A 15,196-nucleotide genomic window follows, 5' to 3' on the forward strand; every position below is an offset into this window, starting at 1 on the left:
CATAATTGGCTGTTCTGATTCTTTCTGATCTATAGAAATTCTGTTTTTTTCCATGCTCCCTTGTTCATTTTTTTCTGAATGAGGGCAGTGTTTGAAAAAGAGATCCAGGGAAGCACTGTTTCTGCGGTCATGTCATCCTCTCTGGAGGAAAAAAAATAAATATGTGGGTGGTGGAAGGTCCCTGTGTTCTTCACCTCCTCCCTGGGACAAGGTACACAGTAGAGCTTCTTTGCACTACAAGTTGGATGCAGCCACAGGGAACCTACACCATGCTGCTTCCAAGCCCATGGATAAACTCTAATGCACTCTGGCAGCATGCCCCAGAGAGTCCAAAGTATGGGTGGTTGTCACTCAGCATGAGTAAAGTTAATGGGCGTAGGTTTGTGACCAAGTACAGGGGAAAATCAGGAGAAAGAAAAAATTCTGTAGTGTCCCTTTTCTTCTTAGTTCAGTTATAAAGCAGTAAGATCTTCCATTTACTTAGAGATATTATTGTCACCAATATACATACTAAATGTATGAGTAAAATGTTACTAAATCATGATTTAACTCCTTAGTTCTGTTCTACGTTGCATTATACTAAGAATAGGAAAGCAAAGTTAAGTACCCATGTTGACCCTTGCTTCTTCTCATATCTTTCAATTTTTAGAGTTGTTTTTAGAAGTCACTTTGTCTGTGACTTATTTACTATTTTTATAAGTGTCCTTCTCATTCCTTTGACAGTGAGGGTTGCATTCATTTAGAGAAGAATGAAAACATGACAACAAATCTAGATTAGTGTCTTCCCAGATACTTTACTTCTGTCATGGACTCAGTGTTACTTACTCACCAAAGAAGAAGGATTAGCAACTAGTCAGTTATCTTGAGTTATCTGATGTGCCAGAATGAACATGGAAGTTGCAGGAATGATGGCCAGACTGGTATGGGAGGACCTATAGCAGGCATAAAAATATCTGCAGCATAAATTTTTCAAAAAGTAACGTCAGGTACCGTTGATACTAAGCAAGAAAGAAGGCCTAAGAGTCACTGTTGAGCACTGCAAAATAGTGTCCTATTTGGATGCCCTGCAAATCACATATAATATTTTTAAACAATAGCATCCAAATGTCTCCTACACTATTCTTTTCCCTCTGCTTAGGACACAGGCTGATGGCAGAGCTAACGTGGGGAAACCTACTGCTGCCAGATGTGTACTGTCTGGCCTATGGTGATCAGCAGAGCTGGAGTTTAAATGCTTCCTTCAATGCACTGAGCTGAATGCTTCATTCCTTAAAGCTGCGAGTGAATCAGTTGGCTTATCTCCACAGTTACAAGGCTATTGTTCCCCATTTGGTCATTGTATTGTTTATATTTCTGCTCAAGAAAAATCTTTCAGATCGGTGTTAGTTTGTTTTAAATTCCATGGCTGTTCATAAACGTTACAGCATTCACATTTAGGCTTCAGAGAAAGCAAAGCAAGCATTGTTTCACTTAATGCAAATTGAAAGTACCCAAGGGGAAAATTAATATGTTCTATGAACTTGGAAAGGTTATGTCACATGTTTCGACAAAGACAGAAAAAGCAGTAAATCAAGAGTTGAGTAGGGCAGGCCAGAGTGAACATGGCATCAAAATGGGTATTTTAAATAAACTTTGGTGGCTTTTTTTTTTTTTTCTTCTTAATACGATTTGCTTCTTTTATATGTATTACATGCTTATATGTATATGTAACATATTTTCAGCATACAGTTTAAATTAGCTACTGAACATGGTACTTGCCTACTGCTGCTAGAGGCTGCCAGCTACCACAAGGCTGAAGATCTTTTCAAATGGGAGTTTAAAACTGAATATGTTAGATCGGTCCGAATATAGTATAATATCAGAAAGAGAAGATAGACTGTTTTTTACTGAGTCTTTTTATATGTGTTCCTCTTCTTACTTCTCATTACTTTGTGCCTCTTTTCTTTAGCTTTTGTTGGGCCTACATAAACATAAGAACCTCAAATATGAAAAGCAAGTTCAAACCAAGACCTCTTCCTCCTTGGGATTAGGCGTGGTGTTTGCCGCAAACCGTGCATTCTGCCGTGTTGTATCCTTTTCTTCAACCATAATTTGGTCTTTACCTATTGAGACCGCAGGCTTTTTGACAGTCTTTTTGCTTGTCTCCATTAGTAGAGCCTAGTTTTGGGGATTACCATTTGGACCTGTGTGCTGAAAGCAGGACAGGATTATAATTTTAATAGTGCATTTTATAGTGTTTTCAAAGATCTTCTTGGACATTGGAAGGAATCTTTTCCATACATGCCTAATAACATACCCAGTTAAAAAATTAATTTCCCTCACATTCAGTGAATTTGTTTGATGCTTTTAATCCTTTGGGGAATTTCTTAACAAAAGTTTTGCAAGTGGGTTTGAAACAAATACCTTTCCTAATTTTAATATACATGCCTTCAGGACCATTAGGAGTTATTTACATCAGCCAATGATATGGGCTGCTCTGTATAGCCTGAAAAAAACCCAAAAAAACAAATAGTATCCCACGCAGGATCTAGCCTCTTTTACATCTCACCACCTGGCTTACAAGGTTGTATATCTTTCAGCTGAATCATTTATGACAAGCGAAGCTGTTAAAGTTTCTTTGGCAGATTGTTTAGATGTAGCTGCCAATGAAAAGACATTAATAAGTTAGCTGTTGCAGCTGTGCTTGGATGTACCCAAGGCAGTTTCAATTTTACTATTATTCAAAAAATCTGGCAATTCATATTGTTCCCCCTGTTTGTGCTCTTGAGTTGGGCTCTTCAGGTTAATCTGGTTCCAGAATGAGCTTTAGTTTCAGTTTGGTTTAGGGACAGCCTTTTGTCGAGCGTGTCAGGGAGCTGTTTATGGTGTGGTGTTGAGTGATAGGCTCATCGGATGCCAAGCTATAACAGTGCAGGGGTCTCAGAGTGACAGCAATACTTCACTACTCGGATATGGCTCAACAAACACACTTGTGCCTTTGATGTTCTGCTGCCATTCTAACAGCTTGCTTTTCTGTCTTGCCCAGCTGAAGAAGGTGTTTTGTGTATTTGCCATGAACATAGGTTAAGTGTACCCATTAGTTCAGTGTAATGTTTATATACATGTTAACTACTTTTGTCTGAGTTACCAGAGTGTCACATTAATTTTTTTTTTTTTTTTGGTAAGTACTGTTTTGAATATCCTGCTACAGAATGAAGAGATCACGTGAAATGAAAAGTTGGTACTGGTCAACATTGTTTGGCATGAATATTCGTGAGAGCTTTTGTGTTGTCTGTCAGAATGAATAATTATTGAGCAATGCATTAATCACCTATATCTGGTGATACATTTGTATAAATGTAACAAAAGCAGAAAAATATGAGAAATATGTCAGCGTGATTTATCTGCAGATGCAGAAACAGTTCAGTGAAGCTTTTAAATACATGCACCGCAAACTCCTCTAGAAAGGATGTACTGCTTATTCATAATCATTTGACTAGAAAAATGCAAGACACCATTTACATGATAGTCTTGGAAAGCTGCTTCTTTGTCTTTGTCATCCTTTTCTCTGGCAGGATGTTTCCTACATGTTGTCTCTCCTATACTCTGTCCAATTTAATTCTGCCACTCTGATGACTGCTAGTAAATGCATTGCAGCACCGACTTACCCAGAATGGCAGTTAGTGCCAAGCAAGCACAGTGAGCTCTATTAACTCCATTTCTAGTAATCAGTATGGCACAATATTTTCTGAGCAACTTCATTTTGCCCAGTGTAATGATTTTTTAGTATCTGCCATTATTGTACCACATCTCTCCTTTCTCCTAGCTTCTCTGCTGCATCTGCTTCTAGTCTCACTTGCTGAGACAAAAAAGAAGCTATGGAATGGAAAAAAGAGAAATGAACCGAGATTCCTAGAATCATCCAGCCATCATAGAAACAGACGTAGCTCTTTCATGTTTACAAAAACCTCTCCATACTTTTCATGCTATAAGGAGTTAAGTTTCAGATCTAATAAATGCACACAGCAAGCACAAAGTTTGAGCATCAGTATGTGCACTGTAGAAATTAATGATTAACTTGAAATGTGCTGTTAATGACCTGATACTAGCTTTTTGAGTAATTCAGTTTTGGAAGGATGAGGGTTTTTTACTGCAAAAATCAGATTTTATTATTAGATGTGTTTTGCTTTCCAGTTTAGGACATAAGAAATGTTTTTAATAAAATTTAAAGCCCTAAAATTTTAATTATACACTAAAATATCAGGTTAAATGGAAGGAAATATTTACAGAGATTCACAGGTTTCTTTGTTTCTGGTCCCGTTTAAGATGAAGCATGGAAACATTTAGATCTTGCCGTCAAATCATTAGTGTAGTAAAATACTTAACTGCCGAAGGGAACAAGTCATGTCATACTGGCTAGACTGGTGTCAGGTTGAAGGAAGGTGTGCTGTTCGGGCCCTAGCAAATGATACTGAGCTCTGGTCATCATTGTGTGTAGTTGGGTACAGGGTTTTACCTCCCTGGTGAGAATCACTGTGAACAGTTGCCACTTCTAATTGTGCAGCACTTTTACTGCACCTGTGAACAATTCTTCCTAGGATATTATTAGTTAAAAGTTCCAGTCATACCTCTAATATTTCCTAAAACTGCTTTCAAAAATGAAAAAAATAAAACTGAAAAGTTTTCTTTCGTTGGATGAGCTTTTGAGTTGATCTTTATTTTTGGTTTTCAATGTATTTTCTTTATGTTATGCTGAATGGTATAATTTTTCTTTTAAAGAATTCCGAGCACAGTATTTGATAGTTTTATCATATTAATTTCAAGGACAATGCTAAAATAGGACAGGACAAACCACAAATGTTCTCTCCTGCCTCAGAAATAAAAGTAATAAAGGTCTAAGGGCACTCTACTAATATTCTGATAACAAAGATTGAAGTCTTGTTAATACTAACTTCATCTGTGGTTATAGAGCATTTGACACAATTATCTTGACAAATTACTATTAAATGGAACAGTCTTCTGTACAGATGTTTCTATGCCAGCCTGTCTATTAGCCTGGCTATTTATACATTCTGCTGTGCATCTTTGTGATGGATTTCAAAAGAGCTAAATTGAATATTTTTGCCTAACTACAGTAGGTTCTAGGAAATGTTATCCCATGGCTACTTGTCCTCAGTGTGTGACAGATGATACAAATCAACACAGTATGCCTTCCATTAACTTGAAATATTTGCCCTGATATCCTCTGGAAAGACTTGGAGCATCGGAAAATTAATGTATAAAGGTTGTACCTGTTGCAAAGTTTTTTCTTCATTTAGAAGTCTTTATAGGTCAAAAGAAAATAGATTTAAATGCTCCCTACTCAACTATAGTACTTAAAGTGCTACATAGTCAACCCCTGGTGGGTGCCTTTTACACCCTCCTGAGTGCCTTTCTTAAATTAATCTAATACTGATTCTCCTTGAAATTTGTTCATGTTATTGTAGTTGGGAGTAGCAGACCAGTCACTGGTGGCATTTTGTGTTTAAAACTACCTACAAAAAGATGTTCAGAAAGTAGTATTTTTACAGGAAATATAATTGGATTGAACATTGTTTTTTTGCCAAAGTTCACAAGGTATGGTTGCTGAATGCAATTATTTGATAAGACACATAAGAGAATACACAAATATCTAAAAATAAGTTCAAAGAAGTAAAGAATCAGAAGAAAGTATGAAATATTGAGATTTTTACACAAATGGAATGAAAAATATTAATCAACATAGAGCATCCCAAATAAATACTCAAAAATGTTTGCAAGGAGATAATTTGTCACAAAAATCAGACAGATGATATAAAAATTTTTTTTTTTTTTTTTAAAGGCACCGTGCACAGAATCATCTAATTACTTGAAGCAACTGCAGCACAACACATTTGAACATTTTTCTCCACCTTTTTTTTTCTTTTTTTCCAAAAGTAAAAAATCCTCTTGATATACTCACATTTCTTGTCTGTTGCCTTTTTGTTTATATGCTTCAAAAAAGATCATAGTTCCTTTGTGTTAGGTTTCATACAGACATGAAAACCGAATGTAGTGTCTCTCCAAAGATGTTGCAATTTTATCACATAATGAGAACAAGAGTAAAAAAAAAATTTAGAGATAAATAGATAATTTTTAGGAGTCTTACTGAGAACTCTGGAAGAAATACAGGAACTGTAGAAGATAAAGTAAACAGTAGGCAGTAAATCTTATGTGCAACTACTTAAGATAGTAATTGCAACATAGGAGCCATCTAAGATCTAATTTATTTGTGTAAGTATTGTTACCATATGGTATATGAAATAATAGGCTGAGAATTATACAATATATATAAAAACGGGTTCAAGTAGAGTGGCTGAATCATTGTTGACTGTCTTAAAGATGAATTCCACAAAAAGAAAAGAAGAATTTGGAGGAACACTATTACAACTGAAGAAAAAAAAAAAGTTAAATTTAGATTGGTTTTTGGAGTCCCAAGTTGAGATTTGGTGCTGCCAAATCCTAGAAGCAGCCATGTTTTTCACTTGTAAACTGAGCAACTTTGAGCTGAAAGTGAGTAGGGGACACATATATAACCCCATGATGATTTTTGAAAGAGAATAGCTTCACTTTAATGGGAACTAGTTGATATAGCTGAGAGAAAATATCCTCATCAGTCTTTCAAATATAGGACTTAGAGAGAGTACTCTGTCTCATGGTAAGAGTTAATGGTTTTTATTTTCTTACTCTGTTCATTCTGATATTCTGGAGTTCAGCTAACTTTATATATACATTCATCTATACATATATATATATATCTATATATATCATAATAAATACATGCCAAATTTCATCATCCTTTCAAAGACCAGCAGAGCAGGAATACCATCTGAAGTTGACTTCGTAAAGAAACAGGATATTTAAGTTCCGAGTCCTTAATTAACCTTGTTTTCTTAGGCAGTACTTATTTGCAAATTGCTGACAATCCTACTCAACACTCTTCTTTCCTTCCTGGGACTGATGCAATGAGAGAATGCAGGTCCTTGTGACAGGAGACCTCCAGTCCCACATATGCTTTTGTGATCTTGGCAGTTCACTCCTAACTGGTCCTCACTGTCTGAGGTCAGATTTCTGGCCAGTGCAGGACAGAGCAGAAAATTCCTTCCATCCTTTCTTTATCAGCCTTCAAAACACTTTTGATAACAGACTACTTCAGACCATTTCCTCCAGCACAGAATTAACATCCTGCCCAGATCCCATATCGTTGTTACCAGTCTCATTGCAGAACTGTCATTCCTTATTGCAGACATGTCTTTCTAGCCCAAAGAGGAGAAGGCAAAATTAATTCTGCTTTACCCCTGTTGCCCACCTCAGAGGAGAGCTTGAGAAGATAAATCCACAGAGGGGAGAGAGACTTTAATCATGAGTGAGAAGTGTGTAGGCTAAAAAGGGAACCGGGAGTTTTCCCAGGTGCATATTCCTGTGCACAGTTGCAGTATGTTTGTTTAAAGCACAAAGATAATTTTATAGCAGTCCTTAAAATAAGAAGTCATCCCATTTAAGGGCAGTTGTCTATGCTGAACAGTAATATACAGCACAGCCATAATTTGGCTCGTCAGTACTGTATCAAAAAGTCTTCATAATTGCTACAATATGCACTTTGCACAATTTCAATGTGTTGAATTTTTGTCATTTATTCTTAAACTAATCCTCCTTTAAATGTTCCCTTTCTGCTGATGTGAATTGAAGAATTCTTTAGTTAACACCATTAGCTTTTCATGGTATCTAAATCTCTTCTGCCATGAGCATCAATACTACAGTGCTGCTGTCTCCAAGCAGTTCTGCATCAGTGCCTTTAGATGGAACATGACAGATACAGTAATGTTCTCCACGTAAATTGCTCTCTACATATAGGCAACAAGCAAAATAACATGGAACATTCATTGCCCTGTGACTGCAGAAATTACAACTGTATTCATTGTATGCTGGTTCAAATGCCTGAGCCAATCATAATATACAGCAGTCTTAGTGAATTTTAAAAGCCACGTTCTAAGCAACAATACACTATCACGCTCCCACAGGGTTTCTGGAAAAAGGAATTTCAGTTGTAGACAAATTTCTTCCTCTTTTTTCCTAATAGCATGGAATTAAAAACTAGCTAAGCAATTCTGGGATGCAAACTGGTTTTTAAGCTGATGGTCTTGATTACAGATGGCTATAATACACAATAAATATACTGACTTAACTGTTCTGCTTAATTTTATGCATATATCCAAATCTAAATAAGCAAATGTAATTCAGTGAAACACGTAAACTTATTGTGGAACCAAGTGTTACATTCTTTGTAGAGCTGCAGTCATTCACTCCAGCCTTCTGGCTTATAAATTTGTCCTTCGCCATTTAAACTCAATCCTCCCCTTGTTGGAAGAAATGGGTAGTTTTGCTACATATGTTAATGATAATGTTATTCCCACCTTCCCCTTCCTTGTTTTGTTTTGCCCTTTTTTTTTTTTTTTTTTTTTTTTTTTTTTTTTTTCTTTCTTAATTTCTACTGGAAAATCTGTAAGGAGTATCTTATTCTGTGGTAAAAAATGTGTTTTAAAGACATTGTCTCCTTTTAGGAAAAAAAAAAAAAAAGTGTTAATATGTTGTGCGTTAAATGTACTATAAAAAGTGGGATATTCTTGGTGTGTTTGTATGGTGTGTAGCTTTACTCCCTTATATAGATTTCTTTTTTTTTTTTTTTTTTCACAGTTTATCAGGAAAACACAACTGAAGTTGCTGTTATGTTTAAGAAAGTTAAGACAATTCTGAAACATAAAACACATAATTAACATTGCTGAGCTGAACAGAGCCTGTTATAAAAACTTACTGAAACTCAGTTTATGTAAGAATACTTAACATACCGTGTATATTTTAAGTTACTGCCAACTAATACTCAAGCAGTTTAGTAGTAAAGTTCTTAGAATCTCAATCTCCAAACAACTTGTAAAAGAAAAGGCCTCCTTCAGTTCCAGATAATTTAACAGTGCAACCTAGTGATATCCCTCTCTGAAGTAACATCTCTTGTCTCTATGAAACTGCAGCCTTGTCAGATGCGTTCTGTCTATGATCAGTCCAGGTTCTTTGTGGGAACGTTGGACTGTCTGTCACAGAGCAGCACAGGGATCATACCTGCTTGGCTCCAGGGTACTGATTTTCTATACGCAGGGAAATGGTGGGATCTGAAAAGGAAGGAAAGGTTGCTTATTTGTAAAGTTTTAAAAGATTACATTACTGGAGGGCACACTTCTAACCCTGTCAATTACTTTTTCAATTTTCTTTCTCTCCGTCACCTTCAGATGATCACTCTTTGGTTCCTCATTCACTTTCAAAAGTTTTCGTGTGATTCCTCTGCACTCTGATTGTCAGTCTGCTTGCTACTCCCATTTTTTAAAAACAGGACATATTTTTCTGAAAACTGATTTCCCTTTTTTTCTAGATGATAATTTTCAGTCTGGCTTCTCCTTTCCAGTATGTCACACTACTTAACCCAGATTATTAATATCCTGTCATGGTTTAGCGTGTTATTGCCCTCAGTGTCTTGGTTATCTCTTACTCTTCATCTCTGTCCATCAGCTTTCATGAATCTCTCCTTTGTTCATTATTGTACTTCATCAACTTTATTAGCAGTTGCTGCTTCTGAAAAGGTTTGTAATATTAGTAACTTTGAAATGTTTTCCTTTGTTTATTGATGTTTTTAAAGTTTCAGAACTAAGATCCCTTCTTTTCTTCTATCTCTGTGTGACATTGTTTGATCCCAAAATTTGGGCTGCCTCTGTAACACAGAGAGTTCCTAATCATATAACAGATATTTTTCCTGCTCAAATCTTCCAGAGCTAATCATTTTGCAAATATGTTCTCTGGGATATCTGCCTGCATTTCAGATGAACACTCTAGAAATGACTGTCACAGTTTAAAGTGTTGCTGTTTCTCTAATCCAGAAAAGGATAAAGATACTTTGAAGATTTAAATGACAGGAGATAGCAACAGAATAGTCAGCCTTGTACTCAATCAGAGATGGCAACACTGTAAGTCTTTGTGAATATGAAAATAAATAGCTCCTCTTTGACACAGTAGAGAAAAGCAAATTGGTAGTGAGATGGAAGATGATGGAGATGATCTAATTTAAGCATATATACTAGAATAAAATTTGTAGCCACTTCTTGAACTGATGCAGGAGGGCAGGGTTTTTTTTTGTTTAAGATTACAAAAAGTGTAGCAGTCAAATAATGCAAGAAGTCATATCCTAGCAGTCAAGACCAATGTGAGCAATCATTTTACCCAAGTGGATGGATTAGAGATTACTTTCTTCATGCTGCTGTAGAAAAAGAATGTGAAATATTTAGCCAATACTTGTACAGGTGGACCTACAAAAAGGTGAAACTGAGGCCTGGCTGTTGGCTGGAGTGATAGGGAGGATGCAGAGGAACATACTGCAAAGAGTTGATGGGGAGGATTAAGAGCCCTCTTGGATATGCTGAGTTTTTCCTAATGGCTAAAATGTTGCACGAAAGCGCCGACAAGCCTGAAACAGAATTGTTGTTAAAAGCTACTTGTTCTGCCTATGTGATGTCTGTATGACATTGACTTTTGTATTTCTGTTGTTCAAACTTAGGCATAGAGCTGCTAGAGGAGGTCTGACAAGTCAAAGATGGAATGAACTTTGGCTATGGAGAAGTCATCAGAGTCATTGATAAGAACAGGTTAAACTAAATGAAACAGGCTAAAACATGGGATAGAACTGGGGGAGAGGATCTTTTAGCTCCTGTGAACTGGTCATTTTATGAAAGCAAAGACAAACAGGAGGAGGAGACATGGTATTAGTCACAGGAACCCAAGATTATTTTTAAACAGGACGGGTCCTTCATTTTTATCATGAGGGGGACATGGTCAGAAGGGAAGGATGGGGTCTTTGTTGGGAGGTTTTATTTTCTAAATGCAACTTAAATTGCAATTTAAATCTAACATAAAGTTTACTACTGTACAGTAAGTTTAAAAAATATTGCTGCTCCAGTCAGAAGCGTGCTTATGGTTTATGCAAGCACAGAATGCATCTATACTATATGTTAAGCCTTATTTTAGTACACCGAGTCAACAGGCTATGTGTCAGTCACAAAGAGTAGGTGGAAGATACCTGTCTAACCTGTGTATTGTAAGATGTTGCCTTTCATGAACCTCGGAGATGCGTATTCATGTTAACAGACTGAATGAAACAAAAGTCTTCTGTAGTTCTCCTTCTGACTTCTTTCCTTGGAGGTAAGCACAGCTACCAGAAACGGAAGGAAAAGGAAGAGCCAAAGCCCAGCTGCCTGGTGTCATCTAATCTGTTTGTGCATTTCCTCTTTGATGTTCTTGGCAATGGCAACTAACCAGCTGGGACGTGTGTCAGCTTTTTTTCCGGGGAATGGAGGGGAGGAGGAACATTCATACGCTATACACTCTTGTCTTTGGTCTCTTTTGGGAAGCAGCAATTAACAGCTGAGAGGTTATTAAAAATTTCTTCCTAAATTACATCTTCTCTATGGCTTGCTCCTTTTTAAACAGTATAACAAACCTTGATGAGTGGCAGGGCTCATTTTAAGACCGTAAGACTAGAGGCAACAATTTCATGAGGAAATGAATTAAATCATAATATTGCACCTCTGGCCTAGGTCATGGGCTAGCTTTAAGCATGGGCTAGCTGGTTCAGGTAGCAAACACTGTGAAACCATGATAGCACCTCCCGCAGGTTTACCACCTGGATAATCATTCAGCTTCATGATTTCTGAGGCTGTAGCTACTTTGTTATCAGTGACCCAATAAACTTACAGCTAACATTCCTGCTATCTTACCCAAGAAACAGTCACATCTGTGATAGCAGCATAAATACACTTTTGACTGATTTTTTTGTTGTTAAAAAGAAAAGGTTGTGGCTATAAACCTTTAAGACTTGGACACTTCACTGAGACTTCTGTTAATGTGCTGCTTTTCATTTCACACTGTTTATAAACTCGTAAGTTTAAGGCTCATAATTTTTTAATTCCTATCTTGGTAGTATAAGTTTTATGACTTTATGCAGTTCTGAGAAATTCAGAATGGCAATAACTTTCCCAGTGAACAGTTTTGTGCAAACTTTGTATCAAAATTTGTCAAGACCATATAGGAATGTTCAGTAGCAGTCACTTGACACATCTTCTTCTATTTCCAAGAAATAAGCATTACCAATTGAGTAAACAAAATGTTTTTCTTTCCTTTCATCTTTTGAATATACAAATAGAAAATAAAATGTAGGACTGCATGAAATGGTAGATACTGTAATCAATCTATTTGTACATCTCCTCTCCTTCTGTCATTTCTTAAATCCTAGTAAAGTCGTACCATTGCGTCTTATTCCTCAGTTGTGTATACCTTCTAATCTATCAAATTAATCAGGCATCCTAAAGTTTTTTGTCAATTTATCTATCATGTCAGACAAGAAGCACTGGACTAGCATACACCCATCACACAGTGCACTAAAAATCAATGGAAAGTAACCCTGTTTACTGCAGCATTTTACACTGAGTGTAGTTAACATACTGTCATTCAGTAAACAAAGTACTTTGTAATGTAGAATATATTAATTTGCTATAAGGTATTTCAAAATAAGGTGACATATTTCAACACTTTTCTTAGTGCCAACGTTACAAGTATGAAGCGACTGGTTTTTGATAGATTGAGCAGCACATAGCAAATCAGAAGTTACTTGTGGTGGTTGCTCCTTTAATGAGATGTATCACACAGCTTGGATAAATTATCTGCTGTGTGAAGCAACTTATCATACCAGAATATACAGTATATTGTCATGGGCTTTTTTTCTTTCTTTCTTTCTTTCTTTCTTTTTTTTTTTTTTCTTTTCCTTTTTGATTCTCTGGTATTCTGATGAATTATTTGCAGCATTTCCCTTTCACTGCTGCTAGAATAATCAAGTTATGCTTCTTGAACATCAGTCTATCATTTTCATTGACTTCCTCCGTTGTCAAAGACATCGGGAGGAGGAAAAAAACCCTACTGCTTAATTTCACAAGGCGTTCTTCTATTTCCTTTGCTCCTTTGTTTCTTTGCTTCCTCTGCTTGCTTTGTTATAGCTTTTAACTTGGAGAAGACTTTCAAGTTTCTCCACTTCAGTGTAAGCTAATGAAGTCTCATTATTTATTTATTTTTTAAATGAACTGTAGTTTCACCACCATGGTCCTCTGAGCTTTAGATGCTTTCTTGTCCATAGCATCAATTGATCATCTTCAGGATTATATTCTTCTCTACATAGAGAATATGCTTAAGAATTTTTTTTTTTTGTGTGTGTGTGTGTTAAACTTTTGGCAACCACAAAGCAACCGTTAAATTCTCATGTTTTCACATTTAGCAGGACTTCAGGCATAATTAGTGGGGAGTCCATGATCTATTTCAGCCTCAGTTTCCCAGTTTAACACAGTGGTAAAATTGTTTATTTATAACCAGCTGATGCTGAAAGTGTACATCTCTACTTGAACAATTAAGATTGTGACACATGCAGAAATTTATTTATTTTTAAAAAATAACAAATTCACAAAGACCAACCTATAACAGGTTTCCTTACAACACAGTATTTTTAAAGTGGTTTTTACTAGTATGTTCATTTTGGAGGAAATTAATTTACGTTTCAAGTTACTGAACTTCCCTGACCTCCTTGCACAGTTCTAACATCCAGCAGTAAGGACAAGTGGATGTATAGCTATTCTTTGGAAAAGTTTACTACATATCTCTTTGGAACATTTTTGAAACTGAGTTGCTTCCATCTTACCTAAACCTTGTAAGACAAACATGACAAAAACAAGGTGACCTCTGTTCTTTGGGTGAGGCTTCTTAGAGTTCAGACTATGTTTGTTTGATCCTTAGCAGGAGATACTTCATTGAAATGTAATCATACATTTACTAGTCTGTGGGCATTATAGATGTTTTTCCCACATTCATCTTCTATACCCTTGGGAAAGTTTCCCTTTCTAAGAATTGCTTTAGTAAGTTCTAGTCTGACCAGATTAAGGTTTCACATTTTTACATCAGTAATTCTGACATTAAATCTTTAAGCTTTACTTACCTCATAAATATTTAGCTTCATTAATAAGACTGATGTTTATTTTCAGGTTGATATTGTAGTCTCATGCGTACATTGTCACCCTTTCTTATGCAGTTGTCAACATACCAGCCTGTTGTCAAAAATCTGCTGTCACAGATACAGACCCTAAACATAGTCATGGCACTGTGATAATAATCTTTCTAATAGCTGAGTATATTTATCAGTGGGCAAATCAGATGCAATTTCTTTCATAGCCATGCAGGCACAAAGTCTAATTTTGCATTTTTTTTTGCACTAAGGCAAAATTTAATCCCAGGAACAGAACTTCCAAATTGGGACATGGCCTAAGAAGACAAGATTTCTCCACCAAATGCTAAATATCACACCACACAGTCCTGCCCACAGAAGTGTGTTGGTTCAGTAACATAATAAAAAAGCCAATGCCATTGAGCAGCTCGATGTCCAAGTAGGGGAGCAGTCATGAGTGCTGTTCCTCAGGGGTCAGTATGGGGATAGTGCTGTTTAATATCTTTGTTGGTGACATGGACAGTGGGATTGAGTGCGCCCTTTGCTGACACTGAGCTGTGTGGTGTGGTCGATATGCTGAAGGGAAGGGATGTGCCATGCATGCAGAGGGATCTGGACAGGCTTGAGAGGTGAGTCTGTGCCAACCTCATGAAATTCAACAAGGCCAAGGGTGAGGTCCTGCCCATGGGTTGGGGCAATCCCAAGCATAAATACAGGCTGGGTGATGAGTGGATTGAGATCAGCCCCGTGGAGAAGGACTTGGGGGGATTAATGGATGGAAAACTATGAGCCCACAGTGTATTTTTCAGCCCAGAAAGCCAGCCATAATCTGGCCTGCATCAAGAGAAGTGTGGCCAGCAGGTCAAGAGAGGTGATTCTTCCCCTTTGCTCTGCCCTTGTGAGACCCCCCCTGCAATGCTGTGCCCAGGTCTGATGACCCAACATAAGAAAGATATGGACCTGCTCAAGGCCACAAGGGTGGGATGGAGCACCTCCCTTCCCTTCTGAAGACAGGCTGAGAGAGTTGGGATTGTTCAGCCTGGAGAAGAGAAGGCTCTGGGGAGACCTTAAAGCAGCCAGCTA

The sequence above is a fragment of the Athene cunicularia genome (assembly GCF_003259725.1).
Source record: "Athene cunicularia isolate RWA chromosome 5 unlocalized genomic scaffold, athCun1 chr5_part2, whole genome shotgun sequence".
NCBI lineage: Eukaryota > Metazoa > Chordata > Aves > Strigiformes > Strigidae > Athene > Athene cunicularia.